Consider the following 20,457-nt stretch of genomic DNA (forward strand, 5'->3'; position numbering starts at 1 on the left):
GTATTTAGTAAGCGGCATGGTGCGTTTTTTGAAGTTGTCATTTTTTTGTCAAATTTTTTGGGGAAAAGGAAGAAATTAAATAAAATTCTTTTTTGCCAAAGTTGTCATTTTAAGTTATTTCTCACACGCTGCATAGACATAGTTACAAGTATGCCCTACAACACATTCTGCTTGCCTTCCAAGTATGGGGATACCACATGTGTGAGAATTTTATACAGCCTAGATTCATAGAGGGGCCCAAAATCCAAAGAGCACCTTCAGATGTTCCAGGGGCATAAATTATGCATCTAATTTCTTGACTTCCTATGACATTTGTGGAGACCCTAGAGCACCAGAACAGTGGAAACACCCACAAAGTAACCACTTTTTGGAAAGCAAACACTACAAGGTATTTTCTAAGAGGCATGGGGAGTCTTTTAAAGACTTAATTTTTTTGCCACAAGTTTTTGGAAAATGCAGAATAAAGAAAAAAATATTTTTAAAAATAAAGTTGTAAAGCTTCAGAAGGATTTTTAGGGGCACTAAAACCCAAGACCGTGTAAACGAATCCCTCCTTGGGGGGGATTGGAGCAATAAGCGATACCCTGATTGGACAGAAGTATACAAGTTCGGCACTCGTGAATTGTTGCCGATTTTTCAAATAAAATGTATTTTTAAAACGGGATTACGCTATTGGGACCTCTCTTCCCTGTTTCCCATCTCCTCATACCGAGTATACTAGTGAAGGAAGCTTTACTAACAACAAAGAGGGACCCCCTGAAGATCGCTGCTTGTGATCCATAAATGCTGTAACCTTACGGCAGTAAGGTGAGGGGCTTGTATACACACCGGTGCTATCACAGAGGATTGGCCAGGCACGGGCTTTTGTTATTCACTCACGATGGAGGCATCTACTATTCATTTTGAAAAAGCTGTTAGACCATTGTTTGGACTGCATATTCTAATCGTTAGACTGTCACAGCCTTGTTTGGATTTCACTTCTATATTCAAGATATCTATTCAGTAGTGCACATGGGACTGTTTCTTTATTTTTGATTCACTTGTTTAAATACCTTATTGGTTCCATTGATTCTTATGATTAGGTTTTCACCAATGTATATTGATGTTCATTATTTATAGTAAGTTTTTTTTTGTGTTATTTCCCACGTGGCACCATAACACTTAGTCAGCTTTTTACTGTTTTTATTTTATTGCACTAGCACTTTATCTCACACAGCACAACACTATCATTTATCCATTCACTCCCTTTTTCTGTCAAGGATCAGCTTACCAGGTGTTTGCCGCAGTGTACCCTAATGCCGCGTACACACGGGCGGATTTTCGACGGACTAGGTCTGGCGGACTTTTCGACGGACTTTCCAATTGACTTTCCGATTGAACGGACTTGCCTACACACGATCAACCAAAGTCCGATGGATTTGTATGTGATGACGTACGACCGGACTAAAACAAGGAAGTTAATAGCCAGTAGCTAATAGCTGCCCTAGCGTCGGTTTTTGTCCATCGGACTAGCATACAGACGAGCGGACTTTTCGACCGGACAAGAGTCCGTCGGAAAGATTTGAAACATGTTTCATTTCTAGGTCCGTCGAACTTTTGGGAAAAAAAGTCCCACACACGATCGAATTATCCGATGGACTCCGGTCCTCCGAACCAAGTCTGCCATAAGTCCGCTCGTGTGTATGCGGCATTAGTTTTGATTTTGACACCGCGGGAGTTATATACCTATTCTATGTGACTCATTGTATCCTGGGAGGAAGAGGGATTGTTAGTGAGGGTTGCAAAATGCATATGTGGTGATAGCAGTCTCTTGGAATATTTTACAGAGTCCCATATTTAAGATGTATTTTTATAGGTTTTCAGGTTGCAAAACTCCAAATTCAGTCAATTCTACTACTAGATTTGCACAATTTACAACTAACAATAAAAGTGCATATAGTAGGAGAATTCATTGCATACGTACAGAAAAAATCTAAAAAAAATCTACAACATTCAGTCCTACTAGCCAGTCTACATTTTGTGAAAATGTGTGGCCTTGATCACATACTAGCAAACATATTTGGAAAAAAAAAAATATGAGGTCACCGGTGCTGGCTTAGCATGGCTTAATGCTGGAGAATTGTGTTGTATAAGAAATGAACCAGGAAAAAGGATTGTTGTGGCTGTATGGCCTTAACATTTCCAGGCAATAAGCCCATTTCAGTCATCACTTGCTCACAGTGTACCTCTGTACTTGCATTCAGGATTAGTCAAGAACACGGGTGTTGCTTATACAATTTGAAGGTACAAGTCAGATAACACATTTCAATTGCACTGAAAAAAAGTGATATTATATATAATACATTGGTAATACAATCACTGCACAGGCTTTTCTTCAATTTAATTCTATTAAAGCATTACCTTTCTGTTAAAGAAAAGTCACTTCTGTTATGGTGCAATAAAAAGGACCGCATTTGTTAGTATGACTAACATGCATATGTATAGTATAGGCCAGGAACTCAGGTGCAGCATAAGCGGAGGGCCTACATGATGGGGTTTGTCCTAAAAGGCTATAGTAAGGTGGGGGATTTGAAAAATAAGTGCAGCTAATAGGAGGGATAATAATAAGGAGGGATAATAATTAGTATTACCCCATTGGAGGATATTAGGGTGGGGCAGGGTGTGGACTGGGTGGTCCTAAGGGGTTGTTAGGTGGGTGGCATTCTTCTAACATCACTTGGACTTTGGGACAGAAACGGACAAGATTCTCTACGTCCTGCAGTGCTTAAAATCTGGGATGGAGGATCTCGAGGCTATGCTGGCAAACATTCGCGTGGTGGCAGTTGCCAATGGGCTGCAATGGCTGCCTGCACAGCTTTCTGGACTATTGCCGGGGTCAAGGCAAGTGACTGTTGCACCTGCCCCTGAACTTCCATGCGCTAGGAGGTCACGGCCTCCTGTGCGCCTGAGCCCTGAACTGATCCTGAGGGGTTATCGCCACGCTGGAAGCCCAGTTATGGACACTTCAGCTTCCGCGGCCAAGAGACCGCCTTCTCGATCGGCTGGCGGGGCTGGGAGAAATCCCCTTCCTAGGTGTGCCCCCAGGGGGAAGCGTGGGTTCTCTGCCCACTCTACCCCCCTCTTCTGATGTGCGGGACCATGTGGCCGTCTCAGCGGGTCCCCTGCCCGCCACTAGAGTGGCCCTGCGAGGGAGAGCCAGATCACCCAGTGCTGGCCGGATGCCTGGGGCAGCCGGGTCTGCAAGCGGGAGAAGCGGAGGTACTCGTGGAGGAGCCGTTGCTGTGTGTACACCACAGCGGGACCCGGGCACTACTCCTGTCAGGTCATCTAGGCAGAGAGCACAGCGAGGGAGGAGAAACAAGCAGGAGAAACACTGGCTAAAGTGCAAAGGATTACGAAACCTGCAGAAAAACCCTGTAAAAGGAGATGCGCCGCCGCTTGGTCAGGATATCTACTTAGAAAGAGAGCCATCCTTTCCACCTTCACTGGAGTCCTCCCTCTTGCCAGCCTCACTGGACTTACCTTTGTAGTGACGTCATCGGTCAGTGCCAGTCACCGGGAAGAAGATCGAGTGGTTGCGGGCTGCTGGAGGAGGTCGGTCGGTCGGAGGGGGAGCTGTGCACTGTGCTTACTGGCGGTCTGGGGATGGTTGTACAGGGACAGTCTCTGGAGGGGGGCTCTGTTACAGTGCAGGGTCAGGCTCAGTCTCTGGGGGGGGCTCTGGGACTGTTCAGAGTTAGCTGCCGAGGGGAGGCTGAAGGGAGGCTCTAGTACAGTGCAGAGCCAGGCTATAAGGGGGGGCTCGGTAGTACAGTGCAGAGCCAGGCTATAAGGGGGGGCTCAGTGGCAGGAGTACCTCAGCAGATGGTGCCAGTGGCGTAAGCCACAGGGGGTAGTGTCACCAGCTTCCTGCAGACATTTATGGCCGGGTTCAGCGAGGTGCTTGCTCGTTGCGAAACAGGTGCAGGTCCTGCGGGGGTGGTTTCCTCGGCAGCTGCATAGACGGCTGCGCTAGCTCCAGTGGCACCATCTGCGGTGGCGGCCAGCCTGGGATCACCAGTGGGCCCTGCGGGGCAGGAAGGTGGGGTGTTGGCATCGTTGTCTCCTCCGTCAGGGTCTGGGCAGCAAGTAGTGGCAACGGCTTCTGAGGAGGCTCCGTCGCATGCTCCAGACAAGACGGCTGATGAAAGCAAGAAGGCGATGGGGGACGGTGTGTGCATTTTGGCAGATGCGGCAAAATGCGAAGCCTGCGTGTGCTTCGAGGGACCGCTGGGAGCTCATTGAGTATGTGGAGATATTTTCCCTTTTGCCCCTAGAAAAATTCAACTTGGATAAGGTCAAGCCGGACAAGAGTAAGAAAGAAGAGGAGGAAAAACGTTTGGTAATTGGCTCCAAGCGTTTAATATACTGGCTAGTGTGATTGGCGAAAAGTCTCCCGAGCAGTGCTCGGCACTTTTTTGCTATGCGGATGCGATTGGTGAGGCCCAGAGAGTGTATGGGGGTGTGTCCTGGTTGCGTTACGATGAACAATTCAGGCCGCGAAAAGCACTCAGGCCATCCATTAGGTTGGATCACAAGGATATCAGTTACTTGATGAAGTTGATGACTCAAGCGCGGGCCACTAACACCCCCTTTCAAGGGGGGGCTGGTGGTGGTGCAGGAACCTCGTCACCATCGGCCGGAAAGCGTAAGGGTTTCTGTTGGCAGTTCAATGAGGGGAATTGCAGATTCGGGGGATCCTGTTGTTTTTGCCACAAAATGCTTCAAGCAAAACAAAGGTAAGTCCGGTGAGGCTGGCAAGAGGGAGGACTCCAGTGAAGGTGGAAAGGATGGCTCTCTTTCTAAGTAGGTATCCTGACCAAGCGGCGGCGCATCTTCTTTTACAGGGTTTTTCTGCGGGTTTCGTGATCCCTTGCACTTTAGCCAGTGTTCCCCCTGTCCCCACTAATTTGCTGTCCACACATCACCATTCGGTGGTGTCTGCGAAACTGGCTAAGGAAGTGGCATTGGGGAGGATGGCAGGCCCTTTCAATGCACCCCTTTGGACGAGCTTGTTATCTCTCCGTTGGGGGTGGTTCCCAAGAAGGAACCCAATTCCTTCCGTTTGATCCATCATCTTTCCTATCCAAAAGGCGTTTTGGTCAATGATGCGATTGACAGAGTTTTGCGTTGTCTCTTACGCATCCTTTGACAAGGCAGTTGCATGGGTTCGTAAGTTCGGCAAGGGGGCTCTGTTGGCGAAAACTGATATTGAGTCGGCTTTCCGCCTTCTTTCAGTGCATCCTAGCAGCTTCCACTTGTTGGGCTGCATGTGGGAGGGTCATTATTTTGTGGATCTTTGCTTGCCCATGGGCTGTGCTGTTTCCTGTTCCTTCTTCGAAGCTTTCAGCTCATTCTTGGAATGGGTGGTGGTGATTTCTAATGATGCTTAAAGTAAAAAAAAAAAAAAAGTGAAATATTCATTTAAATATCGTACCTGGGGGGTGTCTATAGTATGCCTGTAAAGTGGCGCGTGTTTCCCGTGCTTAGAACAGTCCCTGCACAAAATGACATTTTTAAAGGAATAAACGTCATTTAAAACTGCTTGCGGCTTTAATGTAATGTCGGGTCCAGGCAATATGGATGAAAATCAGTGAGACAAACGGCATGGGTACCCCCCAGTCCATTACCAGGCCCTTTGGGTCTTGTATGGATATTAAGGGGAACCCTGCACCCAAATTAAAAAAAGGAAAGGCGTGGGGCCCCCAGGCCCCATATACTCTGAACAGCAGTATACAGGCGGTGCAAACAAGACAGGGACTGTAGGTTTGTTGTTAAGTAGAATCTGTTTATAATTTTGAACTGGTACATTTTTAAGGTGTTTAGCTCCAGCCAAAAAATCTATTTTAAGCTTTTTGGAAAACATAGGGAAGCGTTATCACCCCTGTGACATTTGTTTTGCTGTCTGTGCTCCTCTTCAGAAGATTTCACCTCCCTTTCTGTCCCAATGACAAATGTTTTTAGAAAATTTGGGGTTTTTAGTGAAACAAGGATTGGTGATAAAGCATCAGTGGAAAGGAGAAACGTTTTTCCCATATTAGCTCTTACAGGAGAGAATTTCCCTTCCTAGGGGTAGATTTCATCTCACTTCCTGTTGTCTCCTTCCGTTTGCAAGTAGGAGTCGTTTGTAAATTGGATGTTTGAAAGTAGGGACCTGCCCTATATACTCTGCAGAAATTGGGGCCTTAGGTGTTGGTGTTGACACAACACTGTAAGCCCTCACCGGGCCCTGCTGTGAAATATTAGATCAAGAATTACATGTTGAACAGGGGCAGAAAAATTGGGCCTTTGGTGATGGTGGTGGTGCGGCTATTTCCGTCCACAGTCCCAAATAGGTAGACGCTCGATTACCGGGTTGAACCGGTGAGCGTTTTAGCAACATAGTGCTTTTTTCTTTAGGTGGTTGTGGGTTTTTTTTAGGTCCCACCTTGGGGGCCCTCGAAGTGTTCTCGCTCAACGCTAAGGGTTTAAACACGCCGGAAAAAGGCGGATACTCCTGCGTGATCTGCAGCGTCTTAAATCAGATATTGCATTTATACAGGAGACGCATTTTAGAAATGATAAAATACCTATTTTAAAAAGTCGACTATTTACGACGGTTTATCATTCTACAAATCAAAGGACAAAGTCAAGGGGGGTGTCTATCCTCCTTTCCTGTAGGATACCGTGGTTTTTTTATTGACTTGTTCAAGGATCCTAGAGGACGTTTCTGGTTTGTGAAGGGCAAAATAGGTGATGTTGGGGTTACATTTGCGACCTTGTATGCTCCTAATGAACATCAAGAGGCTTTTATAGGTAAAACGCTCAAGCGACTGATGGAATTTACAGAAGGACAGTTGATTATAGGAGGAGACTGGAATGTTCCATTAATTCCAGCAGAGGATACTTCCTCTGGATTATCATCTATTCCATTTGGAGTGCGTAACCGTATTGCTCAAATCTTGCATAGGAGTCAATTGATCGATATATGGCGATTAATTCACCCCACAGAAAAAGACTTTACTTTTTATTCCTTATCTCATAAATCATACTCCCGTTTAGATTACTTTCTAGTCCCACATGCACAACTTCATTCAGTACGAGCTGCTTCGTTAGGCTCGATAACTTGGTCAGACCATGCTCCTATTTTTCTGACATATGATCTACATAATTTTCGGATGACCAGGTCTACTCATTGAAGACTGAATGAGAGCCTCCTTCAGGACAAAGATGTTCTAGAGGATGTAACTAAGAAGTTAGATTTTTATTTTAGCACCAATGATACCCCAGACTGTGATCCCGGAATTATCTGGGAGGCACATAAGGGGGTTATTAGAGGGGTGTTAATTAAACATGGGGCTAGGATCAAACAGAAATGTATGGAACAGCTAAAACTTTTGCTTGAAGAATTGACTACGGTACTTTAGAGCTTCGTAATAAACAGGTTCTAACCCCCTCTCTAGAAAAAGATTTTATTGCTAAACGAACACAAATTTCGGATCTTCTTCACTTCAAGGCCAAAGTGACATTACAGACCTGTAGGAAGTTTTCGTAATGAGTCTTTCGTATGAAAATCCCATAACATTGGAAGAACTTCAGGGAGCAGTAAGGGCCTCCAAACTGTTAAAGCACCCGGTCCCGATGGGTTGACAGCCCAATACTATAAGAATCTATTTCCTTCTCTTGCTCATTATATGGTCAAATTATTTAATGCTTTGGGCGCGTCAGCAAAACTAACAAAGGATACTATGCTTGCCCATATTTCGGTAATACCGAAAGAAGGAAAAGACCCGGCTTCCTGTGGAAGCTATCGACCGATTTCTCTGCTTAATTTAGATCTTAAACTTTTTACTAAAATTCTGGCAAATCGGATTTAACAACACATCCCAAACTGATACGTTTGGATCAGGAGGGATTTATCCCTACACGAGAAGCAAGAGACAACACTACCAAAGTCTTGAATCTTTTACCGGTAGTGAATAAAAACCAGACACAATGCGTGTTCTTAAGCACAGATGCAGAGAAGGCCTTTAACAGGGTGATTGGAGTTTCATGCTGGCAGTATTACGTCATGAAGGTTTTGGGAGTAAAATGTTGCAGTGGATAACTTCTATCTACTCTTGTCCGGCGGCCCGGGCATGGGCCAATGGAGTATTATCAGATACTTTCCAGATCTCAAATAGGACACGCCAGGGATGTCCCTTATAGCCACTCCTTTTCGCCCTGTCATTGGAACCATTTCTTTGCACAATACGTTTAAATTGAGATATCACAGGAATACAGATAGGAGAAGGCCAGTATAAAATCTCGGCCTATGCGGATGATATGCTTTTCTCTCTTACGAATCCTATGATCTCGATCCCAAATTTGATGAAGGAGTTTGAGAAGTATAGTTCACTTTCTAATCTTCGTATCAACTTTATTAAATCGGAGGCAATGGGGGTTAATTGCCCTCGGACATCAATTGAGCAACTTAAACAAAACTTTAAGTTTAAATGGACCGACAAAGCGCTTACATATCTGGGTACGCTGCTGCCACCTAACATAACTAAGATTTTTGAGTTAAATTTCCCCCCATTACTTCAAAAAGTGAAGACTTTATTGGTTAAATGGAAAACGGGCCTTCATTCTTGGCTTGGGCGCTGCAATATCATTAAGATGAGTGTTCTTCCCAAATTTCTTTATCTGCTACAGACATTACCGATACTTATCCCATCTATATACTTTAAACAAAGTCAGAAAGTAATTTTTGACTTTATTTTGGCATATAAGCAGTCTCGTTTACAACGCAACCAATTAACACTTCTCAAGGGATATGGGGGATTAGCAGTGCCAGATATACGCAAATATTATCAAGCGATCCACCTGAGCAGGGTAATTGATTGGAATAGACATATAGACTTTAAACTTTGGGTGCAGATCGAATGCGCCCAATCACCCATCCCATTGGGAAGAGCTTCTTGGTGTTGTGACTACTTGCCTAAAGAACTAACTAAACATCCTCTTATAGGTAATACGGTCAAAATCTGTTCGACCCTGCTTCCCTCCATGGACATGTAGCAATAACTCTCGGTGGAGCTGCTGGTTTAAGCGGGCTTGTTACCTTCACTCTCGACACCTCTGTTTCACCGGCTCCGGGTCTAGGGTTCCGTTGAGTTTACCTCTGGACGATATAAGCACCAAACACTTGAGTAGATTTTCCAATGCTTTAATAAAGCGGGAAGTAGCAGGAAAGAGGTAGTAGGAAAGCTGCAGGGAAGCTCAAATACCTTTCTGTTGTAATTCTTCAGAACACTCTTTGTAATTGAACACTTGTAATTGAATAGTCCCCCTTTCGTAGGATTCAGTCTTTGCCCGCCTGGATAGAAATGTCTCACTTGCCTAGCAGCCAGCACGTAGCACGAACAAAAGTCTCTGCCACAGACTTATCTGGAATAAAACCTGTATGATCCTCTGCCACAGGATGTATTGGTTTGTGATGAATGTCAGATACAGTACTTGAACCTTTAAGCCAACCCGGCAGTACTATACTGTAAGATCACTTTGGAATGCGTCCTCCAACCGAGTCACCAGGCCCCTCTCCAGACCAGCACTCTGCATGATCCTTCCATGACGGGTCCTCCCCGGGGATCTTCTCGGTTGTCCAGCTTCTTCATTCAGGATTGACAGCTCAGGACCATTCCTCCGCTGCTGTGGTAGGCCCCAGACAGGCTTCTCTGCCCACCCACACGCCGCAGCGATGCGGGCCTCCGGAATGGAGGACCACGAGGTGGTATTCCTAGTGCATACCTGTCGGCCAGGAAGGCCAGCAGGTGACTAAAAATGAACCCTAGAACATGGCGTCTGTCCCATAAATACCCTCTCCCAGAATGCAACTCGAAGGACCACCTCCTCCGAGTTATCTCCGGGACAGAGGAGCACTCATTCACTTCAACACGTTTCCAACACCTGCCGATGGTGATAACGACACCCACCGGCACAATGTGGAACTGCATGCAATGTCAGCCAAGCTGGAACAGAGGCAAATCTAATATCCTATAATAAGCGACCCACTAAATTTACCTATCAGCGGTAGATAAAAATCTATCAGCGCTACAGACATAACACTGGAGACTTCCCCCTTATATCCGATACTGGGGAATCCTCTTTTCCCTCCGGGGATAGATGACGCAGCTTTTAGACATTTACGGAATATGGGCTGTATACAAGTGTCCAAATATATAAAAGAGGGGGCATGGTTGACAATACTGGAGTTGATGGAACAGGAGGGTACGTTCGGATTAAGATTTTGGAATGCTCTATAGATCACCCACTTTATTAGTACTCTTCCAGCTCCAAGATAGTATATCAGGTCCTTTAATGCTTTAAAAATTTTGTTCAGAGGTGGGATTAATGGCTCATACATTAGCGGCTAATTATCGCTTATTGATCTCACCGGCGGAAACAGACTTTTTAAAGTGTGTCAGTGAGCTGGGTAAATCTTTAAGCACAGGACAGTTAAAACATATCCTTAAGTTTACACATGAATCATTGATTTGTACAAAAATTCAAGAGACCAATTTCAAAATTTTTACTCGATGGTATAGAACGCCTGTGAGATTGAAGGAAATCTTCCCTGCTTCCTCGGACTTATGTTGGAGATGTCAGAAAGACAAAGGCACTATGTTACATATCTTTTGGGAATGTCCCAAATTAAAGCACTTCTGGACAGAGGTTAGACGCATTCTTCAAATATGTACGGACTATACGATCCCAGAGGACCCGACCTTTTTTCTTCTTCATGCGTCTTGCATACCAGTAAAGGTATACAAGGAATCTATTATTGGGCATCTTTTAGATGCAGCTAAGGCTTGTGTTCCTCTGACATGGAAATCATCATTACCTCCGACAATAGGGATGTGGTTGTGTAAAGTGAAAGAGATTAGTAAATGAGAAGATCTAGTTCTTTCCACTCAACATCAACAGGAGCGCAACTCCAGGACCTGGTCATTGTGGAATATCTTTTTTTGAAGGAAAGTGCCCTCCTGGATTACAACTGGAATAGTTAGGAGGGGTATCTAAGGTTTTTATCTATACTTCCCCCTGGTTGGGCAGGCACGCTGGAGGGTTACCTCCATGGAGTGGCTCTATTTTTCTTCCTTTTTTTTTTTTTGTTTAGGTTGGTTGTTAATTTATAATGTTATAAAATTAAGTGGGACGGGTCTGAGACTATAGGGAAGGCAGTATATAGGGGTTCTGGCTGATTATAGAGTTAAGGTATAGGAGATAATATGGGTTTGTGTTTTTTGTTTTTTTTTCCTACTGCCAAATGTGAGAGTTATTTCAGATGGTGATCTAACTTACTGTACGGTTGATATAGTGTTGTGTCTTAAAATTGTGATGTTCAAAATTTAATGTTATGTTTTTTTCTCCTATGTATGTTCTCAAATGTGTCCTATGATTAAATAAATAATAAATTTGAAAAAAAAAAAAAAAAGAACAAGGGAAGAAAAATTGGGCCTTTGGTTATGGTGGTGGTGCTGGTGCCACAAAACTGTAATGCCCCGTACACACGGTCGGATTTTCCGATGGAAAATGTGTGATAGGACCTTGTTGACGGAAATTCCGACCGTGTGTAGGCTCCATCACACATTTTCCATCTGATTTTCCGACACACAAAGTTTGAGAGCAGGCTTCAAAATTTTCCAACAACAAAATCCGTTGTCGGAATTTCCAATCGTGTGTACACAAATCCGACGCACAAAGTGCCACGCATGCTCAGAATAAATAAAGAGATGAAAGCTATTGGCTACTGCCCCGTTTAGAGTCCCGACATAGGTGTTTTACGTCACCGCGTTCAGAACGATCGGATTTTCCGACAACTTTGTGTGACCGTGTGTATGCAAGACAAGTTTGAGCCAACATCCGTCGGAAAAAATCCTAGGATTTTGTTGTCGAAATGTCCGATCAATGTCCGACCGTGTGTACGGGGCATAAGTCCTCACAGTTACTCTTGGTGGGCGCTGGAACGGGCCCTCCTGTGAAATATTAGATCAAGAATTGTAATTTACATGCACCTGTTGAACAGGGGCAGAAAAATTGGGCCTGTGGTGGTGGTGCTGGTGCCACAACACTGCAACCCCTCACAGATACTCTAGTTGGAGCACAGGAACAAGCCCTGCTGCAAAGTACTGCAACAAAAATTGTAATTACATGCCCCTGTTAAACAGGGGCTGAAAAATTGGGCCTTAGGCACTGGTGCTGGTGCCACAACACTGCAACCTCTCACAGATACGCTAGTTGGAGCGCAGGAATGAGCCCTGCTGCAAAGTATTGCATCAAAAATTGTAATTACACCCCCTGTTAAACAGGGGCTGAACAATTGGGCCTTAGCCACTGATGGCAGCGCCCAGAACCAAAAATGTTCTTACAAGCTATCAGCATGACCATTGTGGAGGAAGAGGATAATCACTCAGCATAACAGGATAGTCACTCAGCATCAGCATAGGCAGTCTTGAAGGGATCTGATATTTCAAAAAAAATTATTCGGTTACATCAGCATCAGGTGCTTGGTAGCTGGTGGTGATCCAAGACTGATTCATTTTTATGAAGGTCAGTCGATCGACCGAGTCGGTGGAAGACGCACCGTGTGATCGGTTACAAAGCCTCCAGCAGCACTGAATGTGCGTTCCGAAAGAACGCTGGATGCAGGACAGGCCAGTAGCTCAATTGCATACTGTGCAAGCTCTGGCCAGTGATCCATCCTCAAGACCCAGTAACCCAGAGGATTTTCAGTGGGAAAGGTGTCCAAGTCAGATCTTGCCCCTAGGTATTCTGCACCATGTAAAACAGACGCTGGCGATGGTTGCTGGAACCGATCATACCTTGGGGCTGCGGACTAAAAAATTGTCTGAACGCATCGGTCAGACGGCCACCTTCTCCACCACTCCTTCTTTGACTGACCGAAGCCTCAGCAACATGTTGTCCAGGAACAGGGGTTTGTAACCTCCCAGTCTCTGGGAACGCATTGCACAGACCTTTCTGCAAAGAGAAGATCCGAAGATGTTTCATCCTCTGCTCCCTCTGCGACGGCAAGATAAGGTCTGCAACCTTACCCTTGTAACGTGGATCAAGGAGGGTTGCCAGCCAGTATTGATCCCTCTCCTTGATACCACGAATATGAGGATCCTTACGCAGGCTTTGCAGGATCAGGGAGGCCATGCAGCGTAGGTTTGCTGAGGCATTTAGTCCGGAGTCCTCTGGGTCACTAAGGACGACATGATCCACAGCCACCTCCTCCCAGCCACATACAAGTCCATGGGTTTCTTGGGACTGTAAATGATCCCTTAAAGACTGTTGCTGATGCTGAGTGCCAGGCTACACCTCCATGCTGACACAATCCTCCTCCTCTTCCCATGTGTTTGGCAGGCACGCAGGAACATTGTCTGGATAAAGGGGGCCTTGAGAGATAAGGAAGTCCTCCTCTTTCTGCCTCTGTTCTGCCTCAAGTGCCCTGTCCATTATTCCACACAGTGTGTGCTCCAACAGGTGGACAAGGGGGACAGTGTCACTGATGCATGCACTGTCACTGTTCACCATCCTCGTGGCCTCCTCAACTGGTGACAGAACAGTGCATGCATCCCTGGTCATGGCCCACTGGCGTGGGGAAAAAAAACAAGCTCCCCCGACCCTGGTGCCATAGTCGCACAGGTACTCATTGATGGCCCTCTGCTGCGTGTGCAGTTGCTGCAGCATGGCCAACATTGAGTTCCACCTGGTGGGCATGTCACAGATTAGGCGGTTCTTGGGCAGGTTAAATTCCTTTTGGAGGTCTGCCAGCCGAGCACTGGCATTATATGACCGGCAGAAATGCACACAGACTTTCCTGGCCTGCCTCAGGACATCCTGTAAGCCCGGGTACCTTCCCAAGAACCACTGCATCACCAAGTTAAGGACGTGAGCCAAACAGGGCACATGGGTCAGTTGTCCCTGTCGGAGGGCAGAGAGGAGGTTGGTGCCATTGTCGCAAACCACCATTCCTGCCTTAAGTTGGCGTGGTGTCAACCACCTCTGAACCTGCCCCTGCAGAGCTGACAGAATCTCTGCCCCAGTGTGGCTCCTGTCCCCCATGCACACTAGCTCAAGCACTGCATGGCATATTTTTGCCTATGTACTTGCGTAGCCCCTTGAACGCCTACGGAGCACCGCTTGTTCCGAGGACAAAGCACAGGAAGAGGCCATGGAGGAAGAAGAAGAGGAGGGGGTGGAGGAGAGAGGTGTGTCGGAATCACCAGTACTGGCATTTTGGAGGTGTGGTGGCGGAACAACCTCCAACACTACTGCACCTTGTCCTGCATCCTTCCCAGCTGCCAGCAGATTCACCCAATGCGCGGTGAAACTTAGGTAACGTCCCTGTCCATGCCTGCTGGACCATTAGTCAACCGTAATATGCACCTTACCGCTGACTGCCCTGTCCAGCGAGGCCAAGACATTGCCTTCCACATGCTGGTAGAGAGCCGGAATTGCCTTCTGTGAGAAAAAGTGAAGTTTGGGAACCTGCCACTGAGGAACCGCACATTCCACAAACTCATGGAAGGGGGCAGAGTCTACCAACTGAAAAGGCAGCAGTTGAAGTGCTAGCAATTTTGCCAAGCTAGCATTCAACTTCTGGGCATGTGGATGGCTGGGAGCAAACTTCTTTCGGCGGTGCAGCAGCTGGGGCAGGGAAATTTGCCTGGTACAATCTGTCATTGGTGTACCGATAGCAGATTGCCCCCAAGTACTTGGTTGTGACACACCTAATTCTGCACCTTCATTCCTCTCAGTGCAGGTCTCAGAGACGACTGAAGGTATAGTAGGGTTGGATATTGCAGCTGATGAGGAGCAAGGAGAGGTCCTCTTTGTTCTTTGGTGTGGGTCTTTTAGGTACGCTTGCCAACGAACTGCATGGCAGGTCAATATATGTCTGGTCAAGCATGTGGTGCCCAAGCGGGAGATGTTTTGGCCACGCGAGATATGCTTGAGACATATGTTGCAAATAGCCAATAGTGGGATCTGATGCACTCGTCTCAAAAAAGGCCCAAATCAAAGAAATTTTGGAATAACACGCAGAGACAGCAGCGCCCTGCACATGCGGAGCTCTGCGGTGTGATGCAGTCAGTGTGCCGCCCTTAGGCTGGCCCCTGGAGGGCATCCTGCCTCGTTGGAGATGTGCCTCCTCCTCCTCCTCTCTCCTATCAGGCACCCATGTGGAGTAAGTGACCTCATCATCCCCTCCATCCTCATCACTGGAGCAAACCTGGCAGTATGCTGCAGCAGGGGGAACCTGACTGCCAGATTGCTGTCTTTCTTGGGCACCCCCTCTGTCTGGGCTCACGTTACTGCCTTCCTCTAGCTGAGTACCATCATCGGAGCCTTCAAAACGCTGGGCATCCTCCTGAAGCATGTACCCAACACTGTGGTCAAACAGTTCGAGGGACTCCTCAGGAGGACATGGTGGGGCTAGGGAAGGAGTCACTGATGCCATTGAGCTGAGGGAAGAGGCCGGGTTGCCAGCTGCTTTGCCAGACAAAGTACCCTGAGTCTGGGTGAGAGGATGAGGATGATGAGGACAGCTTGGTCATCCACTCGACCAAGTCTTCTGCATGTTGCGGCTCAACACGGCCAGCTGCCGAAAAAAAGGCCAAGCGTGTCCCATGGCCACGTGCTGATGAGGATGCACCGTGTCCATGACCAGCACTGTTGCCTCTAGACACAGAGCCTGCTTGCCCTCTTTTATTGGATTGTAACTGTCTGCCTCTCCTTGTTGGCCTTCCAGACATACTACTGGCCTGCAGTGAGCTGCACAAAACTGGGATGTATATGTATGTATATGTGTATGTGTATATATATATATATATATATATATATATATATATATATATATATATATATATATATATATATATATATATATATATATATATACCGATTATACTGAAGCTAGCAGAATCAACTGACTGCCTGTAGTATTATTAGTATGATAACACCTGCACTTGTCTTCAGGTAGCTATACTGTAGGTGCAACTGTGTGGGGTACATAGTACAGTAACTGGAAATACTTCAAGAGCCTACACAAGCACCTGGCTGCAGGTAGCTATACTGTAGGTGCAACTGTGCGGGGTACACAGTACAGTAACTGGAAATACTTCAAGAGCCTACACAAGCACCTGGCTGCAGGTAGCTATACTGTAGGTGCAACTGTGCGGGGTACACAGTACAGTAACTGGAAATACTTCAAAGAGCCTACAAAAGCACCTGGCTGCAGGTAGCTATACTGTAGGTGCAACTGTGCGGGGTACACAGTACAGTAACTGGAAATACTTAAAGAGCCTACACAAGCACCTGGCTGCAGGTAGCTATACAGTAGGTGCAACTGTGCGGGGTACACAGTAGAGTAACTGGAAATACTTCAAGAGCCTACACAAGCACCTGGCTGCAGGTAGCTATACTGTAGGTTCAACTGTACAGGGTACACAGTACAGTAATTGGAAATACTTCAAAGAGCCTACACAGGCACCTGGCTGCAGGTAGCTATACTGTAGGTGTAACTGTGCAGGGTACACAGTACAGTAACTGGAAATACTTCAAAGAGCCTACACAAGCACCTGGCTGCAGGTAGTTATACTGTAGGTGCAACTGTGCGGGGTACACAGTACAGTAACTGGAAATACTTCAAAAGCCTACACAAGCACATGGCTGCAGGTAGCTATATTGTAGGTGCAACTGTGCGGGGTACACAGTACAGTAACTGGAAATTCTTCAAAGAGCCTACACAAGCACCTGGCTGCAGGTACCTATGCTGTAGGTGCAACTGTGTGGGGTACACAGTACAGTAACTGGAAATACTTCAAAGAGCCTACACAAGCACCTGGCTGCAGGTAGCTATACTGTAGGTGCAACTGTGCGGGGTACACAGTACAGTAACTGGAAATACTTCAAAGAGCCTACACAAGCACCTGGCTGCAGGTAGCTATACTGTAGGTGCAATTGTGTGGGGTACACAGTTCAGTAACTGGAAATACTTCAAAGAGCCTACACAAGCACCTGGCTGCAGATAGCTATATTGTAGGTGCAACTGTCCGGGGTACACAGTACAGTAACTGGAAATACTTCAAAGAGCCTACACAAGCACCTGGCTGCAAGTAGCTGTACTGTCTGTGCAACTGTGCGGGGTACACAATACAGTAACTGGAAATACTTCAAGAAATACTGTAAAAACACCTGCCTGCCTGTCAGTATATTAAAAAGAGAAGGACAGGATCTAGCTAAACTGAATACAGTGTATATATACATATATATATATATATATATATATATATATATATATATATATATATATGTATTTATATAATGTATATATCCCTTTCATGACTAAGCCTATTTTTGAAATTTGGTGTTTACAAGTTAAAATCCGTATTTTTTGCTAGAAAATTAATTAGAGTACCCAAACATTATATATATTTTTTTAGCAGAGAATCTAGAGAATAAAATGGCGATTGTTGCAATATTTTTTATCACACGGTATTTGTGCAGCTGTGTTTTAAACGCAAATTTTTGGAAAAGGGACACTTTCATGAATTTTAAAAAATCCAAACAGTAAAGTTACCCCAATTTTTTTGTATAATGTGAAAGATGATGTTACGCCGAGTAAATAGATACCAAACATGTCACCCTTTATAATTGCACGCACTCGTGGAATGGCGACAAACTACGGTACCTATGAATTTCCATAGGTGACGCTTTAAAATTTTTTTACGATTACCAGGTTAGAGTTACAGAGGAGGTCTAGGGCTAGAATTATTTCTCTTGCTCTGACGATCGCGGCGATACCTCACATGTGTGATTTGAACACCGTTTACATATGCGTGCGTGACTTCCGTATGCGTTTTCTTTGCTGCGCGAGCTCGCGGGGACAGGGGCACTTTAAAGATTTTTTTTTTTTTTTTTTATTTATTTTACTTTTTTTTTTTACTTTATAAATTGTGTTTTTAAAAAAAAATTTTTTTTTTTTACTTTTATTGCTGTCACAAGGAATGTAAACATCCCTTGTGACAGTAATAGGTGGTGACAGGTACTCTTTATGGAGGGATGGGGGTCTAAAAGACCCCCCATACCTCCTTTACACTTCAAAGTATTCAGATCGCCGAAAACGGTGATTCTGAATACTGTGTACTTTTTTAAATTCGGCGCCATTGGCAGCCGAGTAAACGGGAAGTGACGTCATGACGTCGCTTCCGCGTTTACAACGAGAAGGCTGGAACGAAGCCGCTCACAGCTTTGTTCCAGCCCGCCCCCAGCTGCCAAAGATACCTGATCAGACACCGGGCCTCCCGATCGCACGGGAGGCCCGGTAACAGCGGCGGGAGGCGGCGGGAGGGGGGGGATGTCCCCTCCCGCTCCTCCGGTATAACAACCGAGCGGCTTTTAGCCGCATCGGTTGTTATACTCGGGTAGCCGATCGCCCGCTGGAAACAACGGTACCGGGATGATGCCTGCAGCTGTGGGCATCATCCCGGTATAACCCCAGAAAGCCGAGTACGCATATCTGCATACGGTCGGTGGGAAGGGGATATACACTACACCTGGGATGCATATATATATATATATATATATATATATATATATATATATATATATATATATATATATATATATATATATATATATACACAATACACTGTAAGTGCAGCTAACTGACTCGACCTGCCTACTCTAACTTAAATCAAATGACACTGTCTCTCTCTCTCTCTGTCTATCTCTCTCTCAAGCCAGAACACACTACACAGGGCCATCGTGCAGGCAGCCTTATATAGTGTGGGGCGTGTACTAAACCCCCTGAGCCATAATTGGCCAAAGCCTCCTTGGCTTTGGCCAATTACGGCTCTCTGTACACACAGCGCTGTGATTGGCCAAGCATGCGGGTCAGAGTGCATGCTTGGCCAATCATCAGCCAGCAATGCACTGCAATACCGCAGTGAATCATGGGCCGTGACGCGCCACCTGAATTTGGTGCGGATGGCCCATATCGTTCGAACACACGATGTTCGAGTCGACCATGGGTTCAACTCGAACACGGAGCTCATCCCTACCGGTCACCATGCTAAAATTCCTGGGGATCGTGATAGACACAGTGCTGATGAAATGCCGGCTCCCCCTTGACAAGGTGGAGGACCTGCAGGCAGCGGTGTCCGTTGCCCTCAGCAGCAATAAGATTCAGTTGCGTTCCCTGCAGTCCTTGCTGGGCAAGCTGAATTTTGCTTTCCTCATCATGCCCATGGGTAGGATTTTCTGCAGGCGGTTGGCTGCTGCCACATCAGGGGTCAGGGCATGGCACCATTATGTGCGTCGTTTGTCTAAGGAGCACAAAGACGACTTGCAGGTATGGCAGCTGTTCCTGGAACAGTATAAGAGGTCCTTGTGGATGGACGAGATGGTTTCTGATTGCGACTTGGAGCTGTCTACGGATGCGGCCGGGGCGGTAGGTTACAGGGCAATTTTGGGGTAGCAGTGGAGTGCGGGCACATGGCCGGACTCGTGGCACAAGGCGGACTTGCTGGGCAATCTGGTGCTATTGGAGCTATTTCCCATAGGCTGGCAGTGGAAATTTGGCAACAGGAATTCAGGAATAAATGGGTTCGCTTTCATTGTGACAATTTGGGGGTTGTGCAAGCCATCAACAAAGTTTCTGCGTCTTCCCCCCGGTGGTGCGCTTCCTTAGGCATCTGGCGATTCAGCGTTGGTATCTGAATTGTTACATTTGTGCTGTACATGTACCGGGTGTGACCAATAATGTGGCTGATGCGTTGTCTCGCCTGCAGTAGGACAGATTCCGAGTGTTGGCGCTGGGAGCAGAGCAGCACGGAATGCCTTGCCTGGACCACTTATGGGACATCGCCTTCGAACGGTAGCGGGCCTGCTTCGGGATTCAGTGTGCACGGCCACTTGAAGCGCTTACGAGAAGGTATGGGGGAGTGGCTAGCACTGGAGAAGGAGGTAAGCGGGTGTTCTAGTAAGGGCAACCATTTGTGCTTGGTGCTGGAGTTCATTGGCAGGAACGTGGAGGACAGGGTATCTATCTCCAAGTTGGATCAAAAAATGGCTGGCTTGGCCTTTTGGTTTCAGATGTCGGAGATTGGGGATGTCACTAAGCATGCGTTGGTGAGAAGGGTTTTTAAAGGCTACAGACGGAGCAAGACCAAGCAGGATGCTCGCCGCCCGGTCTCCTTCCGCATGCTAGGCGCCCTCAACGGTACCCTGGGTAAGGTTTGCTCATCGGCTTACGAGACTACACTTTTTAGGACAGCGTTTATATTGGCATTTTTTAGGGCTTTTAGAATTGGTGAGTTGGTGGGTTGAATATGGCCGATGTGGTTCAATGGGGTGAGGTGGTTTCACTTTTCATCAACAGGTCCAAAACTG

The sequence above is a fragment of the Aquarana catesbeiana genome, linkage group LG05 (assembly GCF_042186555.1).
Source record: "Aquarana catesbeiana isolate 2022-GZ linkage group LG05, ASM4218655v1, whole genome shotgun sequence".
NCBI lineage: Eukaryota > Metazoa > Chordata > Amphibia > Anura > Ranidae > Aquarana > Aquarana catesbeiana.